Source organism: Lagopus leucura, unplaced genomic scaffold, assembly GCF_019238085.1.
Source record: "Lagopus leucura isolate 7727_CA_CO unplaced genomic scaffold, USGS_WTPT01 Super-Scaffold_100009, whole genome shotgun sequence".
NCBI classification, from domain to species: domain Eukaryota; kingdom Metazoa; phylum Chordata; class Aves; order Galliformes; family Phasianidae; genus Lagopus; species Lagopus leucura.
Window position 1 is genome coordinate 15,030,494 of NW_024962266.1, and position 20,496 is coordinate 15,050,989.

At 42.2% G+C, this 20,496-nt stretch overlaps 1 long non-coding RNA gene across 1 annotated transcript in view; it reads right to left on the reverse strand.

Moving 5' to 3' along the window:
• Positions 1-782: 782 nt before the first annotated feature.
• LOC122181414 overlaps positions 783-20,496 on the reverse strand; it is a 75,117-nt gene continuing 55,403 nt past the window's right edge. The window contains exons 10-13 of the long non-coding RNA XR_006179420.1: positions 12,504-12,571; positions 11,614-11,748; positions 10,294-10,468; positions 783-6,772 (exon numbers count right to left, since the gene is read on the reverse strand). This is a non-coding gene — a long non-coding RNA (uncharacterized LOC122181414). The remainder of the gene's footprint in view (positions 6,773-10,293; positions 10,469-11,613; positions 11,749-12,503; positions 12,572-20,496) is intronic.

Below are 20,496 nucleotides of genomic sequence, written 5' to 3' on the forward strand. Positions count from 1 at the left end.
TTTCTGAGGCCTAAGTGTGCCGCGCAAGACAAGTGTGAGCGTATCCGGGTGAAAAAGCCCCTCAAAAACGCTCGAAGTACCCTTAAGCACCAGGCGCTATCCCGGCGCGCTCGGCACACGCGGCCGTGTGCGGACACGAGCAGCCTCCTGCCTGGCACCGACGTGCAGAGCGCGTGCAGGCGTTCGTCACACACAGCGCACAGCTGTGCGCAGCGCGGGGCCGAGATTCCGCACAGCTGCGAAAGAACCGAACTTCACAGGGCCGGTTCCCGCTACCAGGCAGGACAGCGGGGCGCGGTGGGAGGGCTGACCCTGCTGTAGGCGGCTGGCGGCAGCACGCGGGGCACCGCCAGCGCCGTACCCGGCGCCCACCGGGTGACCCAGAGGCATCTTGGTGTGCGGCAGCTGCTGCGGGATCGACAGAACGCTTCCGTCCCTGCTGAAGGCTGGGGCGCGCCGCTCAAGCGCGCGGAACTTCAGCCGGGAGTCTTCCCCTGCAGACGGACGCGCAGAGGGCAGAAGCGGAGCACCTTTCCTGGCAGGCCGGCCAGCCGCGCGGCTCTGCAATCACAGCCCAGGTGCGCTTGAACCACACCGCCACCTGTGGGCCTCCGCCGTGCCTGCACCCCGGCCGCCGCCGGACGAGCAGCTGCGCGCCCGGGAACCGCGCATCTGAAGAGAAAAAAAGTGTCTCTCTAAAAAATAAAGAAATTGGGAGAAACAGGATCTCAAATAGATGTTTTGCTTTCTTATAAAGCCAATAACGTATTGAAACTTGAATAGCATCAGAAGCATTTTTAGAGGAAATATATATTTAGGGGAAAAGCCCATTTCTGTCTCTCTCCATCAACTAGATTACACTCAGGATTGGTGCTGAAGCAGCCGGGAGCTCATGGAAAGCTACTGGGGGGAGGACGGCAGGGGCTGAGGACCAGCGTGGTGGCTAGAAGTGATGCTTTTTTTTTTTTTTTTTTATCACAGGTCTATGAAGTGTATCATCTGGATGTAATCCCTGTGTATATATTACATTTAAACATACTCAGCAGTTTCAGATTTGGAATTTAGGATCTGTTACAGTTTAAAATATATCAAGTAACAAGGCACGCTACAGATAATCAACTGTCACTGACAGCCAAGAGCACAGACCAGAGCAAATGCCAAGCTAAAATAAAATCTGAGTTGCCTAATTATCTAAGTTCTAATGGCTGGAAGCTACCAAACACAGCTCTGGAAGAGCCATCGGGACCTCTCCTCACTGGGAAAGATATTCTCCCAAGAAAATGCCATCGGCACTAAACTGTTTACTCATCTTAAAACTGATAGTGATACGAAAAATGGGAATTACCTTCTGAAGGAGTAGGACTTTAAATGGTTTAATGACGTTTTCCAAATAGCATTACAATGCTCATATCTGCTGCTGAAATCTAATCTTCACTAATTTTTGTGATTAATTTTAACAGAAGAAACCTTAACAGACAGCATTTTGCAGAGCAATATTTTTCTAATTTTTCTTTTGTGCAGCATCTGTTGTTGCTGTGCTGTCATCTTCGTTATGTTTTTCATTGTCTATGTGCCATAATGTAATTAGTTAGTTCAACATCATCTGTGCTATTAGATGAGATGTTTCTATGGTAAGTTAGCATAGTTCTGTGTAATTGGTAGATTTCAGCAGTAGGCATGAATGTATCCATCAACTTTAGGTCGATTTGAGTCCGCAAGATTTAAATTCACTTGGCATACATTATCCTTGAAGACTGTTAATTTTGGCTGAATGGATAAAAAACACAATGCAGAAGAAAATCTGGCTGCTTATCTTGCGTACTGTTGGAGTCAGAGAAAGGAAGGCATAAAATTGCTGGCGTAGTAGTTGCAATCTAAATGTCTGGAAAACGTTACTGTGGCTGTGATCCAAATCCTTCACTCACCTAGTCACACCCAGAGACAGCAGGTAGTCCAGCATTCACCAGGGTTCTCTCACCATTCGTGAAGGGAGCTCTGCTTCTCTCCTAAATGTACTGCATTCCTACGGGATCTCAATTGTCTTTTCCTGTTCTCATTAGAGAGAAATGTTGAGGCTGCTGCTTTGTCTTGAGATCTTCCACGTCACACTGCTAGGCTTTGTGTCTTGAAAGCTACATCTTTAGAACAAACAATTAGACAGAGACTCTCTTACCCCAGCCTCTTTGGAAACAGCGAGGAAAAATCAACAGCCATTTCCTACCTTGAAATAATGCAGAAGGGTCTTAATTTAAAAATGTGACCAAATTAAGTATTTTACTTGGATATCCAACAACAGGGGAGAGCACACACCCTCGCAGAAGCAAGGAAGCACCCTGGATGTCCTTACTCTCAGCATTCTTTTCCAAACAGCAGACTGTGCTGTTTGCCCCAGAGAGAAAGATAACTCACTCTTAGAAACGTATGTATAAATTTTGACTTGCTTATAAATACATGAGTAACTTTATTTACAGGAACCCAGTACCATGGAAGTAATTAGTAAGCATGACTCACTTAGGTAAGGGCTTTTATCATCACTGTATCCATAACTTAGGACAGGAGCCAAATAATATAAATGTCAGTAACTATAGATATATATTTATATTAACAATGAAGTCCACTCTAGGAAGAGCTAAGACTGTATTTGTAATGACCTCATACAGCTAAAATTACGTTCACTAATTTGTCCTGAGCACATCCCTATTGGAAGAACTAATATACTGCCATGAGCCACCAGCAGCAGAAGTCCTGAAATTGAGTTCTGGAACTGAAGTCAAAGACATCAGTTTGAACCTACACAGAATTCATGTTTTAAATCAGAAGTCTTTACGTGCCACTAGAATGTAATGTGTAATGATAAGTTTGCTACATAAAACATCCTTAATTTTGAAAGAGGACTTTAAATTCCGTGGTCTAACAAGGCATTTTTTTAAGTAAATCAGTTAAACTATTTTGATTTTCTTAAATGGATTCTAGCAATTGATTTCTGTGATTACAAATCTGTAAAATGATACATATAAACAAGAAGATATTTACGATTAGGATATTACCACCTTTGAAAAGAAAAATCCATACCATATTTAAGTATTGTGCAAATACTTAAGAATATATATTCTTATGGAACTTATCCTTTAGAGTGAAAGAATGTTTTCTTCACAGATATTTTTATAGTGCTTGCACTAACATGTTGCCTCTGTTCGCTAGTCACCATAACAAAAGGACAGATTACAGGATGGGACAGCAGAGTTTGGTGCTGTTTGAAAGCCCACATCACAGATAAAAGCAGCCATTGAACTACTGTAAACTTATAGAAGAACAAAAAAAGATCAACTGGATAAGAATTTAAAAAATAAATGAAACAGGCTAGTTCAATGGACAGAAATGTTCAAACCTGGAGCAGAGAGGTACACATTAATGCTTCTGAGCATACATCATGTTTTATAACAATTTGTTTTTGTTGAAACACCACATCTTTTCAGTCAGAACTCACTTCAAAAAGTTTCAGCAGAGAAGATCAACTTGTCTTCCCTTCTGTCTGAGATAAGAAATCATCAAAACATATTAAATGTTTTCCACTCAAAGCTGACTTTTTCCTTTCTTGTAGCCATTTTTAAGATTTCATTTGTCAAAGGAACATTTTTGTTTAACATCATAGCTGCACTTTGGTGTGGTTTCCAAAAAAAGTCCTAGCAGAATTTAGTTAAAACAATGCTCTGAAACAATGTTACAATGAAAAATAGAAATTTAACTCTAGCCCTTATTAATTGTTCAATTAATTAGTCAAGTACGTTTAAAATATTCAGAAGGAAGTTGTTTCATGCTCAACTGAATGAACAGCATGCCCAATGTTTTTGGTGGCGTTATCTGCACATAATACTTTAATAATTGCATTGGAAGACTTTTTAAAGACCTGGACACATCTGCATATCCTGTGTCATTAGAATAGCTGCCTGTTACAAGTGCATCCAGGAAGCGAGTTACTTACTGTAACACAGTGCCATGGAGGGGTGCGACTGGTGTCCTTGTGAAGGCCCCATAACCTCTGGACAAGGCTATTATTTACAGAAGGGATCCACGGCTGATATTTTCGCCGTGTATTTTGCACCTACCCACAGAGCAGATGCTCGTCACAACTGACTCGGGCTCCACTGAAGGAACAGAGGAGTGTTCACTTGAGCCATTTTCTCTATAGGTCTTCAGGGGAATTCCACAACTTAAAAGTTTCCAAGGATTTTTGATGTATGTGATCGATGGGAAGGAGCACTTTCTGCTAATATATCTAAATGTTTATGGTGATTGTTTCTGATAGAAATGTTGACATCAGCTATTGTTTTGAAGAGCTGAGGGAAAAATAAGGTACGGAATGAGATCTGAAAAGCACACATTAAAGGGATCTCTTGTTGAAGTTGTCTTTTTAATTTAAGGGCTAACAGCATAGTATAAGAAAATTGAGGGTTACCAAAGTAAAGAGGAAAAGCAGTCTGGAGACTTGTGTCTGGCAGAACTGCCTCTATTGCATTTGATTTGAAATTTACATAGATGCCAGTAGTTATGACACAACTGTCACTCGAAGTTCACTTAACTGGACATGAAACAATAATGACAAACAATCAGAATGACAGTTCTTCTATTCTGCAGTCAGGTTCTTCATATCTCAATTTTGCAACATTCCTTCTGTTGACTCCGCCAGACAAATGTGCTTCTGTTACTGTGATTCTCTGTTTGACTCAGTACAGCCTTTCAGGAAGAACTATGCAAGTTTCTGAGCTTTCTATTCAGCTTTTTTGTTATGCCATTTATCAAAGCAAAAGCTTCTCAGTAACAATTTTTAACATTAACTCTTTAAGAGTTATTTTGCTGATGTAATACATTATTTAAAAACATTTTCTTGCATACAAATATTACATTATTTTTCATATGAAAATATAGCTCTCTACTTTTCTAAAGTTGTTTTTCAGAACTGGAGTGACTGCTGTACTCCATGACCATAACTCTTTTTATCATTCTAGTATAATTCAGTAGCTTTTGCTGTCTAATAAACAATCTTACAATTAAGAGCTAATGTTAATGGAATAGATTGTTGTCATAGGATAATGGTTTCCTGCTGCTAGATAAATGCTGTGGCAATGCTAGGACATTTATTGAAAGTAATAGCAAAGACAAAGCTCAGAGATTTATTTTTAAAGCAGGTGCCACGGATCCAGTGACACCATTCTGTTACGATTGTTTTATTTCTGTTTTACTAAAAGACTGATGAAGATGGAAGCGTTTTGCCTGATGTATGAGAGTGCAGCAAAGTGACAGTGGCTCATTTCACTGTTCCTGAACAAGCTGCACTGCACTTGGCTCATGGAGAGATTTATTGTGCAGCTCACCCAATCAGAAAGCAGCTTATCCATTAACTACAGCTTTAAAATATGTTGTATTTCTATGAACACAATGGGGCTTGATGCTTTCTCTCACTGAAGCTGTTAGACATAGTTTACAGAGGAGGAAGAAAATGAGGCCCTAACAGACCCGTCCCTCAGCACATCCAGAAGCTGCTCTGCACCACAGGGAAACCTCTCTGTAGCATGCTCCCCTCATCCCAAATTAATGGTTCTTTGTCTCCCTTCTCCTCCAGCAGATGGTGTTGCCTCAGAATTAGCAGAGCAGAAATGGCAGCAGAACTAGTTTTTTAGTTTGACTAGTTTAATGTTTCTTCTGTCTTTGAGTTCGCAGGATACCAAAGTTCTGGAAAATATGCCCTCTTCCTTTTCTAATACTTTTAAAACTGCTCACTCCTGAATTCTGACAGAGAACTATGAAAAGCAAAACTTGTAGCATCCTAGGCTATCTGTTCCTGTGGTAATGCAATAAAATACCTAGATTACCCCAACTGTCCACCTCCTACAAAACAGGAGCTGCTTGTCAGAAGGGTGTGGAATCCACACAATTTAACTTTCAGGCTTTCTATGGACAGATATGCTCCAGCAACCCAACTTAGGCCTCTAAATATCTTTTGTCTTTTCTTTGGAACTGTAGAGCACCTATTCCAAGCGGCACTGTTGTAGCTATGACAGTTTAAAGATATCCCACAAGTAATAAAAAATAGAATCCTTTCCCAGAGACTCTGATCATTCCAAAACATCGTTAAAGTTATGTTGTAAAACAGTATAATGACTTTATATGACCATAATGTCCCTGCTAGGATTTCCTTAGAAAACAAACTAATTATATTATTAAAGCCCACAGACCTTGATATCAAACCAGCAATTCACTGTTCCAAGGACCTACTCTGTAGCTCTCGCAGCACAGCACTGAATTAACTTCTAAGGCCAGAGCTTGTGAACAACTTTAACCTTTTCTTGACCTCAGACATCTGAAAAACAGGAATTCAGTAAACGCGTTGAATTTCTCTTTAAACCATATGCAGATGTTCCAAGGATTAATTCATTCTTCATCTTCTGAGTTTTAAGATTTTTTTTAATAATAAATGAGCAAGTGTTATGGCACTTGTGCCAAAGAGCCACCAGATGAGGATGGTCCTCCACTGAGCCTAGCTGTTTACGTGAGGTGAGCACTGAGGACAACTTCACTGAGAGAAGCAGAAATGAGAGAAACCTGTAATCCAGACAGGATGAGTCCTGGCAACTGTGAGGTGTATGAGGTCATCTGAAGAGCACATGGGTTACAGAGCTCCAGTGAATGCACACTCTTCCAACTTGATCCCCATGGCTGCAATGTATCAGACTTCATTTGCTAATGCACATGCCTCCCTGCAGCAGTCTCCTATCTGAAATTGAGGATTCACAGGAAAGTTAGAGGAGATGGAGAATTTCCACATCCTTAAAACACTGCCGTTGCTTACCTAAGTGCCTCTAAGAATATGACTACTGTAAAGTCCTATGATTTTATCCAAATATTTGTTGTATCTATTTAAAGTTGCAACTCTGGAATCATGCTCTTTTATACAAATCTGCTTTCAATTTTTTCTAATAAGAATTTTGAGTTCTCCTGGTTAAGTAAAAACATTAACTCTTAAGGATCAGCCAGAAACAAATACAAAGATTTTCTTCTCATTTACTAGTTTATTTAAAAGTTGACTCTTCATTTGACATAATAAATAGTGATGAGCTGTGAATTTCTGCATGTTGAGGGTTACTGGTAGAGTAAGTGGGTATCCTCTCACCGCATACAGAATCTGCTCAAGGAATCTTCCTCAATTCTAGGAGCTATTAGACCAACTCTGTTGATGGGCTTCTCCACATCACACAGGACTGTGTACAATCAATCAATATTTAACATCGTTACTACAGGGGGACAGAATTCCCCATGTCAGGTATCCTGTTCTAAAGCAAATCCTCAGCCTCCTGCAGCTCCTCTGACTACGGCTGTGCACATCCCGGCTGGATCTGGCCCAGACGCTTTATTTCTAGTGCATGAGATGATTAATTATGTGGTTTCTTTCTGTTTGTCTGATAGACGCTGAGGTAAGAGAGTGATGGTTGCTTACTGCACTATTATTAAAAAGCTGCTTTTCATAGCCCTGAACAGGCTTGAGTTGTGTGCTACAACTAATCATAAAGCTGCTTACTTGGAAATGTAATGCTTGTTAATACTATACTGTACTTTTATATGTAAACTCATTTTTGATTGGCTAGCATAACTATAATCAGTAATTAAGGGTCAGCCATCCAGTAAACTCATTAGTTTACACCAATTACATTTGGTATAGTAACTAATGATTCCATGGATCAAGCCATTTATTCCTAAGCTTTCAAAGTATAATTATTGTGTAAATCAGATAGAGTGTAAATCTTTTCCATACGTTTTGGTTGGTAATTGAGAAATAAAATGGTTTCCAAATGTATTCTCTGTCCAGTTTTTGTTCTGCAGTAGATCTCTCGGGGGACTCTTTAAAGTATATGGAAAAGGTGATGTCAACAGCAGTGTACGCTGGGCAAACTGAGACAGGATTAATTAATAGAGATGAAAGAGAAAAGCCAGCCCCTTGCAAACTGTGGTCCAGGCCTCAACTTGGACATCACACCTTAAACGACAGTTTGCAGTCCTGAGCATGAGTCACGCAGATTGACAAGTATTCAAAATAGAAGAGAATTAAAAATCCTTTATGTTTAATTTATAAAGGCCTTTCCAATATGCAGTCTTTAAGATGGTGTAATCTCTGGAGTATTTTGCTTTGAAGTTTAATATGTAGTTCCTCACATCCACATAACATTTTCAACACGTTAAACAAATTAGTCTCTGGTTACAGAAGTTTTTAGACATTTACAAGTTGCCATTTAACTAAATTTAATATGTGCCAGTGAAGTTGCTCATGCACTTGTTCATTTAGAAAAATGCACTTTTGGAATGATTAATAAACAAACCAGCCTTTCCTATCCCTTCAACTTTGGTGTTTATTTGAAAGCAATCTACTTTAAAAAGACATTAATATCCCTAGAATTATTATTAGAATAATTGCTTTTACTCTTCTCGGAACACGCATTTTTTCTCATTTCCCTTCAGCACAGACAGCTTTCGACTCAGATATAAACTTCCTATTATTATTTCCCACTCCCCACCCCAAAAATGAAGAATAGGAATTATATACTTTTCACTAAGGAATAATTAATTTGTCTCAAGTATGAGAACAGAGAATTGTAGAATGACTTTGAATGGTAGTCTCTAAGGAGTAGCATTGTTTGTTCTCTTCGGTCTTTAATGAGCTTTAGTAAATGGCCAGGAAAAATTACCTTCTTTCTGTAATATGAGAGAAGCGAAGAATGAAGGAAGCTATAGAACAGATAAGAGAAAAGGGAGCAGCCACACAGACACACACACCGAGCCATGGTACCACAGCTCTTCCACTGGCTAGTATTTTCCCTTGGAGCTGAGCACTACAGGTCCAGTTTTTCCATTCGAGTTAAAACATATCCCCAATAATTTTGTACGAGAGAAAATTCCTGGATGTCTCCCACCTATTGACAGAGTCTGGCTTGTGCTGTGGGACAACTGCCTGTAGACGAGCTTGGAAATCATTCTGGCTTCCTTTCTTTGGCATTGATTTTGCATTTTAAGACTCTTCAGTCTGTTTTTGTTGTACTTTCACCTTCAGAAGCAATCATCCTTATAGTGCCCCAGTTCGCTGCCCTGTCTTTTAGCAGATGTCTTTTCCCTCCACTGCATTTTCATTGTCACTTCTGTTCAGAATGGCCACAGAAGCAGTAGCAACAGGTGTGTGTGTCTGCTAAGGATATGGACCTTTCACATGGATAACAGAGTATGTTCAGAAGCACATTTCCCTTCCCTCCTGTACAGCCTCCACATATTTCCTCACTACCCATTCCCATTATTTGATTCTCAGCAGCCAAAGTGAGACCAGAACAGGCTGAAAGAATCCATTGGAATAGGGGCTCTCTCTGATCCATTCCCTTGGAGCTGTTCCAGTTTATAAGGAATAATTGCTCTCAGAGCATTACTGAGGGCAAGAAAACCTGGTTTCTGGGGGTTGTTTCCCTTTTCTAGTGAATACTTCCATATTTTGTATTTCTCAGGGTAGGGCCTGACAGACATGTTTTTCCACTATGCAGCTGGCAAGACTAGCCCAAGCTTTCGCACATGAAGAAAGGACTCAGGACACACACACTCAGGACTGCAAGGACACACTCCCTGCAGAACAGCTGATAATCTCTCGGGTAGAGTGCTGACCCAGGGGGGCAAGGGATTCCAGCTCATCTTGCCCTCGGCACAGCTGAAGACAAGTCTTTTGTCTCTCAGTTTAATGGCACAAGCCAGCAGACTGTACCAGAAAAGCCTATTACAGAAAAAAAGGCAGAGGAGTGCAGGGGCAAGACGTGCAAAAGGCAGCAGTCCTATCCGCCATTATTCTGTGGGAGAGGCCTGGTGCGAGTGTCCAGTTCCTAGAAAGAGGCTGAGCAAGCACGGCGAGCAAAGAAAGCAGCACAAGGCATTGCAACACCTTCATCTGATTGTGGCTCAACGGGGGGTGCTCTTGTGGCAGACATCAAATTGCTGGCTGGAGCTCAAGGGCACCAGGGATGTGGAGGATGATGAACATGGGGAGAGCTGCTTGGACCCATCCCAGGCATTTAGGGAAAAGATAAAAGGAAAAGGCTGCTGCCAAGGCAAAAATCATTTTTCTCTATCATGGGCTCTCTTTAGCACAATTGTTAGAGAAGAATAAATGGAGACAGATGTACGAAAGACAGATAGGAGGCAGTGAAGACAGGACTAGTAAGTGAGGCAGAAACATTGGAAAGAAGACAAAACAGAAGAAAAAACAAGGCTGACCAAGTCACTTCTGGCGTTGCCTCGATCTTCTGGCAATAAAATAACAGTAAGACAATCGCCAAGCATTTGAGTGACTCTGAAGTCCATAATATTTAGGAGGCATTGAAGTGTCCCGTTGATCAGGATCATGTTAAAAAAAAAAAACAGTAAAACTTCTGACAAGTCTGAAGCACTGCTGTGAGGAAGACAAAAAGGAACAGGACTTAGGCGCTCAATTTCATGTGTGTAACCAAGTATTAAAATCCACACCCAAACACACTTATGCTTTTTAATAGTAAAAAAGATCGGGCCTGTTTCAAACCAGCAAGAACACATGGTTTAAAGCACACGGCTGCTCTTTCTTCAGAATCAACCTTCTGTGAGTTCTATAATTTATTCCTCCCAAGATTCATTTGAACATCTGCAGTATCATTATTTGAGTTTGTTATACTATTACCTTTAAAATTTTACAAGCCATACAGTAGGATAGGTGACAAGTTGAAAAGTTAAGGAGGGTTAATTTAGAAGTTTTAAAGCAAAGCTATTTTTGAGTTATACAAGTGCAAAAAAGCATGTGAATCCAAACCTCCATGGTTACATTTAAATAACTCAAAAACTGCTGAAAGGATTTTCTTCAAACTTCACTCAAGACAAATCCCTCTGGGCTAAGACCAAGCATGAGAATTTAACTCAAAAGGTGATTGTTGTCTGAAGGGAGTTTTCTTCCCCCCTCCCCCCCTTTTTTTTCCTCCTGCTTATTTTGTTTTCAATGTTCTAAAAAAATAATAGCACTGAAAAATAAGGGCCTGGAGTGTAACTGTTTCATATCCATTTTATCATTAAAATAAGAAAAATGCTGTTCGTAAACTACCTTTTTATTAAAACCAGACCCATTTCTCTGCCTCTAGCCATTACCAACAGCCTCAGTACCCACCTATATCAGGCATTTGCTGTAACTGGGTGGCTCAACAGAGAAGTGTGGAGCTGTACTTCCAGTCCCATCTGCAGCTTCTTTGCATGCCTTAGCAGTTCAGCTCAGCTCTAATACTACCCTAAATGGACAACTGAGGATTCTCCTCAGCAGGAAGTCTTTGGAGAGAGGAGAACCAGCATCTCTGCAACAGTCCTTCCTTTACTTTCCATCCCTAGTTCATGGGAGGTGAAGTATACTCTATGCCTGCAAGCTGACCTAAACAATGTTTTGATTTTCCACCAGTCCAGGATTTGGAAAGCAGAAAGGTAGCTTGCAGTCATGCTTTTCTCAGCTCATTGACTGCAAACTTAGTGTATTTGGCAATCTCATTCATTCTTCCCCTCTACAATTGAAACCAAGGGTCTTACCTCCTGGTCCTGTAGCTGCAGGAACTCCTCTAGAGGAAGAACCTGATCAAAAAAGATGGAATCATTTTCTTTCTCAAAGAAAGGTCCACTTTAAGAGTAGTATCAGGAGTTCTGGTAGCATGGTTGCACGGTTGTCTGGGTTAAATAGAGAGAGAGAAAGGACAAGAAGAAGAGAAGTGAATTTATTTCCTGCTGAACTCTCCTGCATTTTGTTCTCTACGAATTGTCCCAGGGCAGACAAGGGCCTTTCCCTCCCCCTTCTATCCAGACTTGCTTCTGATTCTGGCAGCACCTCCCACAGTTACTCACTCATTTGTTTATTTGTTTTTCCATCTGCAACTTTTGCCCCCTCCAAAGAGCTGGTTTGCCAGTGAAATAACAGTAATTTATTTCATTTCAAATGCATTCAGAAAGGCATTTGAATTGTTCCTTTTCACTGACAACAATGTCCGAATTTGGAACTTGTGAAAAAGCAATGGGGGAGATTTGGAATATGTTTGCTAAAATAATTCATCACATTTAGCCAATCAACCCAGATAAATGCGGAAATGGCATCCCTTGTCTATCCCTCATATCCATGACCTGGACTAAAAGCTGTTTGGGAAAGGTCCAGCCCATTGTTTGTGGTCTTAACACAATGAGGCTTCAAGCTGCAGCAATACCACAATGCCTAGGGATTTGTTTCAGGAGACTCTGAGTTTGGAAACAAAATACATGTTTCCTAATGACTGCTAACACTGAACAGTGGGAAATACAGCTGAAAAGGGCATAGAGAGGTGCATCAGAAAGCTGAAGTCTCGGGCTCAGTTCTTCTTTGTTCCAATCTTGGGGAAGTCTACTCCAGCAAAACAGTGAGACCTTAAAGTTGATAACAACATGTGGTAGCTTACCAAGCAGTGAGCAGCTCCTGCAAGCTCCATGCTGCGCACACTGCCAAAGCAGGCAAAGTCCAGCAAACCTTCAACAGACAGGGAAAGTCTTAAAAACAGATCAAAATATTTAAATAACCAAAGAAGCTTTTCCAGTAAGAAATGTCCCATATGCTCTCTGCCACCAAACTTCTGGGGTATTGTTTTTCACTCAGCACTTCAAGCTGTCTGCTACTATCTCATTCATACAGCTTTTTCAACGCAGGTCAATACTATCTGACTAGATTCAGATTAAATCTTAATACATGATTCACCTGGAAAACCCTGACTCCAAGCATATTGAAAAGCTGCAAATATAAACCGTGCAGTTACCATGGATGATAATGTATTAAAACATATCCCAGAAGGAAGACTGGCAGAGAAAGGAGGGGTGCAGAGTTATGGTCACAGAAGAGAATGTCCTTCATTTTCAGCCGAGATTTTATAGAAGACTGAGAACAAATGTGGCAAAGAGAAAAGTCTGTCCCCTTACTGCTGGTTCTGCAGCTAAGATTTTGCATCAGCCATGATAAAATTAGGCAGAGATGTAGCAGATCTGAGTATTGTACAGGAAGATGTGGAAGGAGCAAGAGTTCAGTGCAGTTCAAGGATGGAAGGGTATAATGAAGGCAAATGGAAAGCAAAGAGCTGAAACGGAAAGAGATGAGCTCAAGAAATCTGATATGAAGACACAAGTTTAATTAATAAAGACAGGCAGAGCAGGCTGAACAGAGAAGACTCATTTAAAATGTCAAAATATATCTTTAGTTATGGCCACTAAGGTAAAAATAAATGAAGTTATGTAGAAAAAGCATGAAAGTTCAGGGGTGCGAAACTGTGTTTAATGATGGGAGTGGTGAGAAAACCTGAGGCTGCATGGAAGCTCTTCTGGGAGGTGATAGCCCTATTTCAGTGCTTGCTGCTGCCGTCTGGGTACCCGGCATACTGCTCCATTAGTGAGAGGGATCACAAATTGCCTTCTAATCTGCTTTAAGCTAAGTCAGTCGGATTCATTTCACCTGGCGATGAACATGGATATGAGCTAACCAGGCTGGCTTTACCTGCGGTGCTTTAGGGAATGCTTGTTTGGCCTCTTCTGTGGGGAAGGACCAAGCAGGCAGCAAAATGTGGTGTTTCAGCGAGGCACTGAGGAGGAAATTTGTTTGGTCTAGGAGAGTACATGAACATGTAAGACTGGAATCAATCCAGACACATGGAAGAATGCAAATTTCTAAGAGTAAAAGTTATTATCAGCAATACTGAGTTCAAGAAAAGTTGGTATTTCTGCATCTCATTACTATGAGTAAGGAACATGTTTACTATCTCTGTTACTGGTGCAAGGATAATTTCTGCAGAAGCATATCTATGTGCTTGGGAAAAATAGCAGATACTGGTTGGTAACCAGCAAGAAGCACAACAGAGGAGACCCATGGTTTTACTGTCTCTGGTCCAGTACAAAGCTGTAATCTATGCTGCTTAAGCTTCATAAACTCAGCAATTGCAACTGCCAAGTAGTCCAATTTTTTACTGACATAAAAGTGGGTAATGTTGAAGTGCAACTGCACATAAGGGATCACTAGGACAATATATAGCGGCTTTCACTTACGGGTAATAGCCTAATTTCCATGTTTCTTTAGGAACTTGGATGAGTTGAATTGGTACTGCTAGGAAGCACATCAAAAACTGAGCTTGCACACAGTTAATTTACTTCTATCACCTCAAGTGGCCCTGTTCTTTAAGGTGGGTTCACCATAGGAAGCTTGCTCTATTTCAGCTATTGCTATAACAATTCAAAGAGAAGAACCAAGAGTTTTGGCCCTAAAAGTGGATACATATTTGAAACACTAAAATAACCCCTTTAACTACAGCAGGGAAATATTCCTGGTAACTCACTCTGTTGTGCTCCCCGTAATTAGAGCTGAGAGTAATAACAGATTAACTTTCTGCAAGAGAGGGGCCATCTCTTTTTGTTCCTAGAAGGACTGCAGCTCTAAATTCTTTGCAACCACTTTCACATCTATATTATCATTCTGATTGAGGCTTAAATATCTAACTCAGTAGGCCTTACGTTGCTTAGTTCTCCACCACGTATCTTCTTATTTTGGGTGCCTGTCATTCTCATTTCTGCAAAGTTCAGCTGAAACCATTAAGTATTTCATGTCACCAGTGCTTTGCACTGCAAATATTAAGAAGCAAAATTTGCAATCCAGGTCATTCACAGAACATTCTTACACAGCACATAATATTCCAAAAGCTAAATTAATCTTGCTTCACAATGTGAGTCTCTGTGTACATGTGGTTTCTGATACAAAAGGCTCAAGTGAAATCAATGGTATAGGCATGATATTAACTCAGACCCAGTTCTTTCAGGTCCATGAAACATAGTCATGTGCTTTCTAATTTAGAAATCAAATGTAACCAAGAATCTCAGCTCCTCTTTTTAAACAGTGTGTTAAACAGTTTCAATCCAATTTACCTTTCACAGATGAAAACATAAATCAGTAGCTGGTCTCCACTCCACATGCTAATTTAACGAGATGGGGATCTGACCACATGTGTATATATGCTCCAGAAACTTGCAGACCTTCTCCTCCATACTGCATTCAGTTTGGAGGCATGCCAAAGAACACGTGAGTTAAAAGGAGGAGGGAAAGGCAGCCTGGCTTACCAGCTTGCACCAGGGTCTAGAACAAGAGTGTGAGATGTAGGTCAGAATTCGAGTACCATCCATACCCTCCCCTGATGATCACTCAAATGAAAAGAAATGCACAAGTTGCTGAAAGCAACCTCACAGTCCAGACAGATGCTCTGGGACATCTCCTCAGGATGATGTCTGGGGTCACCACTTGGCAGCTGGAAGAGCTCTTTCCCACAGTTCAGAAGGACTCCAGTCTAAACAGAGATGGTCTCTCAGAAGAAAGGCCCAAGACGAAGGTGACCCAAAAGCACCCACAGATCCACTGTTTGGCTCACTGCACAGTGAACTACAAAACAAAGGACCTTTGGAGGTTTTGTCTGGTAGGTCTTCAAAGAAGGTGTGTAATGCCTGTCAGAATGCAAAATGGAGTAAAAAATGAAGATAAATATTCATACACAAACATCAATTGTGTTTTGGCACTGCTCACATTGCATGACTTCTGCTGACCTGACAGGACTCTGACCTGAAATACAGACGCCAAAACAGCAGCATCTCCTCAATTTCTGTCTCCTCTTTGCCTTGTCCCAAAGATTATTGACCCGGAGGGATGAAGTCTTGCACTCACTTTTCTTGGATGTCATGCATCTGTGAACTGAGTTCATTCATAAACAGCTCCCTTGCACTGAACCAGTCCAAATTCACTTCATACACTCATCTAGGCAGCAGCACAGCACTGCTCCAGTTGAGCAAAATACTGAAAGCAGGCGGACTTCATCAGACAGATGTTCAGTGAGCAGGGAATCTCTGAAATGGGACTACTTATTGCAAGGTATCTGGCATCCTTGACAAGGGTGAGGTAAAAGTGCAAAAAAGTAGAATAAAGCTAGTGAATAAAGGCAGGGTACGGAAAAAGAGATAATACTGCTGAAACATTAACTGATCATTCAAAAACAGATTGCAGGACGTGTCATTCAAATAGCACTACTGGTCTCTTGTGATTAGCCTCTTCCCTATCCACCAACAGAAGAATTAAATATAGGCCAGATTTTGCTTAAGTGCCAAAGGAAAAAGGAAATTACATTAACCATGCCTGTGAATCTCAACAACAGAATTATAAATTATCTTTACATTTTAAATTTCTTTTAAAAGTCTGTTTATCTCAGCTTATCAGATCAAGCTCATTAAAAAATCAAAAATCCCAAGTCCTGTGATGTGAGGACAAGTAATACTGAGAGTGAAAAGTCAGCGTATCCCCAGCCTGTGGGATCGGAGAGCCATCTGCTAGCAACATTTAGGAAATGTTTTTTGGGTGGAAAGCTTCCTTGCAGCCTCAGGCTTTGTTATAGTAACTCAGTTTAGCTCTTAAGCTTTTTTAATATGTGTAACTCTAGTTCAGAGCACCTAACATCCAGGCCTCAGCGAGGACCCTAGCATACTGTCCTCTAAAACAGGGTAGCCATCTATGCAGTGGTCTCTTGGTGGTATCACTCTGAAATCAAAAAACATCTGCACAGGCACAGGAATCCCTGCTGCCCTGTATCAGATCACAGTGTTAACAAAGCCTGTCCAGAAAACAGGCTTTATTTTCCTAGAAGAAAAGCCAGCAGAAACAAGTTAATAGTGTTTCTTTCTCTCTGTCTTAGTTATACAGGAGCGTCATTTGTTCTTTTATGTTTTTATTACGCAAAGTCACACTGGATCCAACAGTGCAAGCACCACCCTTATTTCACTGGTGTTTGGCTTCTTATTGGAAATGTTATCAGCAGGTAAACACAATGCACAGGAAGGTCTGCTGTGGAGTAATGAGGTTTACCATGCTGATGGCCAGAATGTTTTAACAAGTTAAAACTATTTCTGGTAATTACAAAGAAGTCGAAAGGAAGTGTTCCCTCAAGCTCACAACACACATTTTATACAGAAACAAACAAGATACGAGACCATGAAAATTGGACGGACATAAATACTTGAGATGTAACTGAGAGGCAGAAAAATATATTAAAATGATTACTGATTGAGCAACATGGAAAGAATTCTACCAGTAGAAGAAAATAATTCTTGCAAATCTCTGAGAAAGCACCACAGACTCCGTTTCTGTGACAATATTCAACAATTCCAACTGAAATTCTGACGCAACTTCTGGCTATTGATGACTGACTTCTTTGATTTAGCTATTACTGTGCTTTTACCGACAGAGAAACCAACTTTCTGGAATGACAAAGAGAATTTCCTAAGGTCAAACAGTGAGTGTCTCGTTCTCCTCAATCTTATTCTCAATCAACCACACTATTAGATTGTACAACCATGAAACACAATCTCTTCCTTCTGAAAAGGTAGGTTTTGTGAGAAAAATAACAAGCTCCACCTGTCTATCCAGCTAGTATTAGCTGTAGTAAAAATTTCATTCTGTAGAAAAACTGCAGATGTAGCTACTGTGGAAAAAAAGCACCCAAACTCATGTGCATATCAGAAATTGCCAGAGTGCTTTCAACAGCTGCAACTATCACACACTTTCAGCAAGTAACTTCAACTCAACAGGACTAACTCCAGCGTAGACAGCATGAACCAGATTGCTTATAAATAAATATATAAATAAAGCCTGTGTTATAAATAAAGCCCTTGTATGGCACATGTTGCAAGGAGATATGAGGTTGGAGCCCTGCAGACTTGCACCAGCCCTGGCTTAAAGTTGGGCATGCCAGAATGGCAGCCCCACCACCCTCCCACCGTGTCACAAGTGGAAGGAGCTGCAAGAACGTGCACACATGTGAATGTTTAAATACTCACCATTGGGGACTACAATAGACATGTAGCCTTGGGATGTTTTCTCTGCTGTACTGCAGAAAAGCAATAAAAATATGTGCTACTCTGCAGGCTTTTTCTCTGCTTAACCAGCCCCTTTATTATTATCTCAGCTTCCCTCTTTCTGAGAACAAGTCCAATGGCAGTCTCAGGGCCGGGGCTGTCAACGCACACCGCTCTTGTCTGACTTTGTTGTGGTGTACTCAGGACAAGGTGCCCGCAGGCCCACATGAAGCAGCCCCTTGTCGGTCTGCACGTTCATGGACATCACCCACTAGACCGGTGCAAGCTGCCTGCTGCCCACAGACAGCCCCACAGCCTGAGTGATGCAGACAGTGCATAGGGCAAGAAGGGTTTGAGAAGTGCCACATCTCTGTGAGAAACCAGAGGGAGGAAGCTTGGAAAGCCTGGCCTTTGTCTTTTCCAGAATTAAGACTTTGATTAGCTGCTGGCACAAGACCAAAGCTCCATCTGAAATGCTTTAGATAACCCATCTGCGCTTGGTTTGGGAGTCTGGAGAAGCATGCCACAGCCCATTCCTCACCAGTGCCGGCAGAAAAAAAGGGGAGGATGTGAGGATGGCACCCACCAGCACTCCTGTGCCACCACTTGGAGCCCTCCGAGGCCTGGGCTGGGCGCTGGCAGCCTTCAGGCTGAGGCCGAGCTCAGCCCTGCTGCTCTGCAGCACCGGAGCCCTGCACCCAGGGGCTCTCCCTGCCTCTCCCCGAGCCCCCACGGTCCTCCACCAGTCCCCGCACCTCGTGATAAATTCCATCATTATTCAGCCCTTACTACTAACACTGAAATTCATCACTCAAAGCAAATTAGCCGAGATTCATTAGAATAAGACATCTAGTAGGCACATGTACTTTATTAGCCTCTTACACCAATAGTTTTAATTAGGTACATATTTCACAGCTCTAGAGCTACTCGAGTGAAGGGCTGCTTTTATCTCTTTTATTTACAGTAACAAGCTATCAAACAAATACCACCATAATTAAACTCAGATGCAACAGCAAAAAATCCATTTTTCGCAATTTTTATTAACAGCGACCTGCTCAGACCTCGGTGTTTGTACACTGGTCTGCCTAAGGAAGGAGCGCGGGCCCGGGGCTGGGCAGCAGCGGGGCCGGGCAGTGCCTGTGAGGCAGCGCTGCCTCCATGTCACCTTCAGGTAACGGGCAGCGCTCTGCCGCGGAGGTGGCGGTGATGAGAAAAGTGATTAAAATCCAGAACATTTCTAAATTATTAATGAGGAATTTAAATGATGTTATAAAAGAGGGAAATACAGGCGAAAATGTTACACATTCATGGAATTTTTACTCATGCATAATAATCAGTTGAAAACACTTCGGCTATAATACTTCCTAAATTACAGAGGGGGGGCGGATGAGTTTCCCGGGCCCGCCCGCCCGCCCCTCACTCTGCGATCAAGGGCGCCACCTCCCGGGCAACCCGGCGAAGCGCTCCCGCTGCCGCCCGGCGCAGGGCTGCCGGGGCCATCGCGGCGCAGAGCGGGGGTCCGCGGCCGCGGGACTGCAGAGAGCACGCCGCTCGTATGCACTCAATCACCGCCTTGCTAACCTCTGGGTCTAGTGCCGCTCTGCTCTGTGATTAAAAAAGAACCGTAATTCTGCGGGAAGTAATGGTGTGAAAAGAGCCCCATCCTGCTCCCGTGTGCGCGAGGTCATCGCACCCGGTGCTGACCCACAGGACGGCGTGCACTTTCCTCCTCGCTCCCTCACAGCCTGCTGCAATTCAGAGCAGTGCCCGCAGTTGGCAGCCTGAGAACAAAAGGGTTCCCCAAACCAAAGCTGCAAGAGCATGTATCTTACGCAGCAATATGTGTGTGTGTCTGCCTACACAGTCCCTTCTGGAAAGACTTCCCCATCTTTGTGTCTGAACTCTGCATCTGAGTGCTGCCTGTGGGCTCCATGAGGACAGAAAACACTCCAGGGTCTCATCTTTAAAGACTTGCTTAGAGCTGTGTAGGCACTGCGTCACCTACCACCGATTCCATCCTTTCCCTCTCCTGTGGTGCAGGGAAGGAACCTGCAAGCCAGGGAAAGCAGAGGGGTCACTGGAGTGCAGCCTTACCACAGAGCCCTGAGACCCAGGCATCCCTCTGGCTGAACTCTCTAGGGAGATCCCACACTCCCCCGTGCCCTTCAGTTTGAGTTTGGGAGATCTGCGAAGCAGAGAGCCACCATCTGATTACAATTGCAGCAAATAAGGCAAGAACAATCCCAGGCCACTCTGGTCTGTAAGGGCTATACAAATGCGCCAAGTCCCACTGAATGCTAACTGGCAGCTAGCACCAATTACTGGGTAACGGGCACTCCACATGACCCGTCACTTAATAAGTAGATAGACACAGTCTGCACTCACTTTTGGAGCTCAGTTGTCTCTGGTTGTAACGCCAGCTGAATGCTTTGCAGTGTGCTAACCTCACGGTGACTAAAGCTCAGATCGTTATAGCAAGGCTCAACCAAAAGAAACTGCCACACTCTTCTCAATTGGAGCAGATGAAATAAAGGC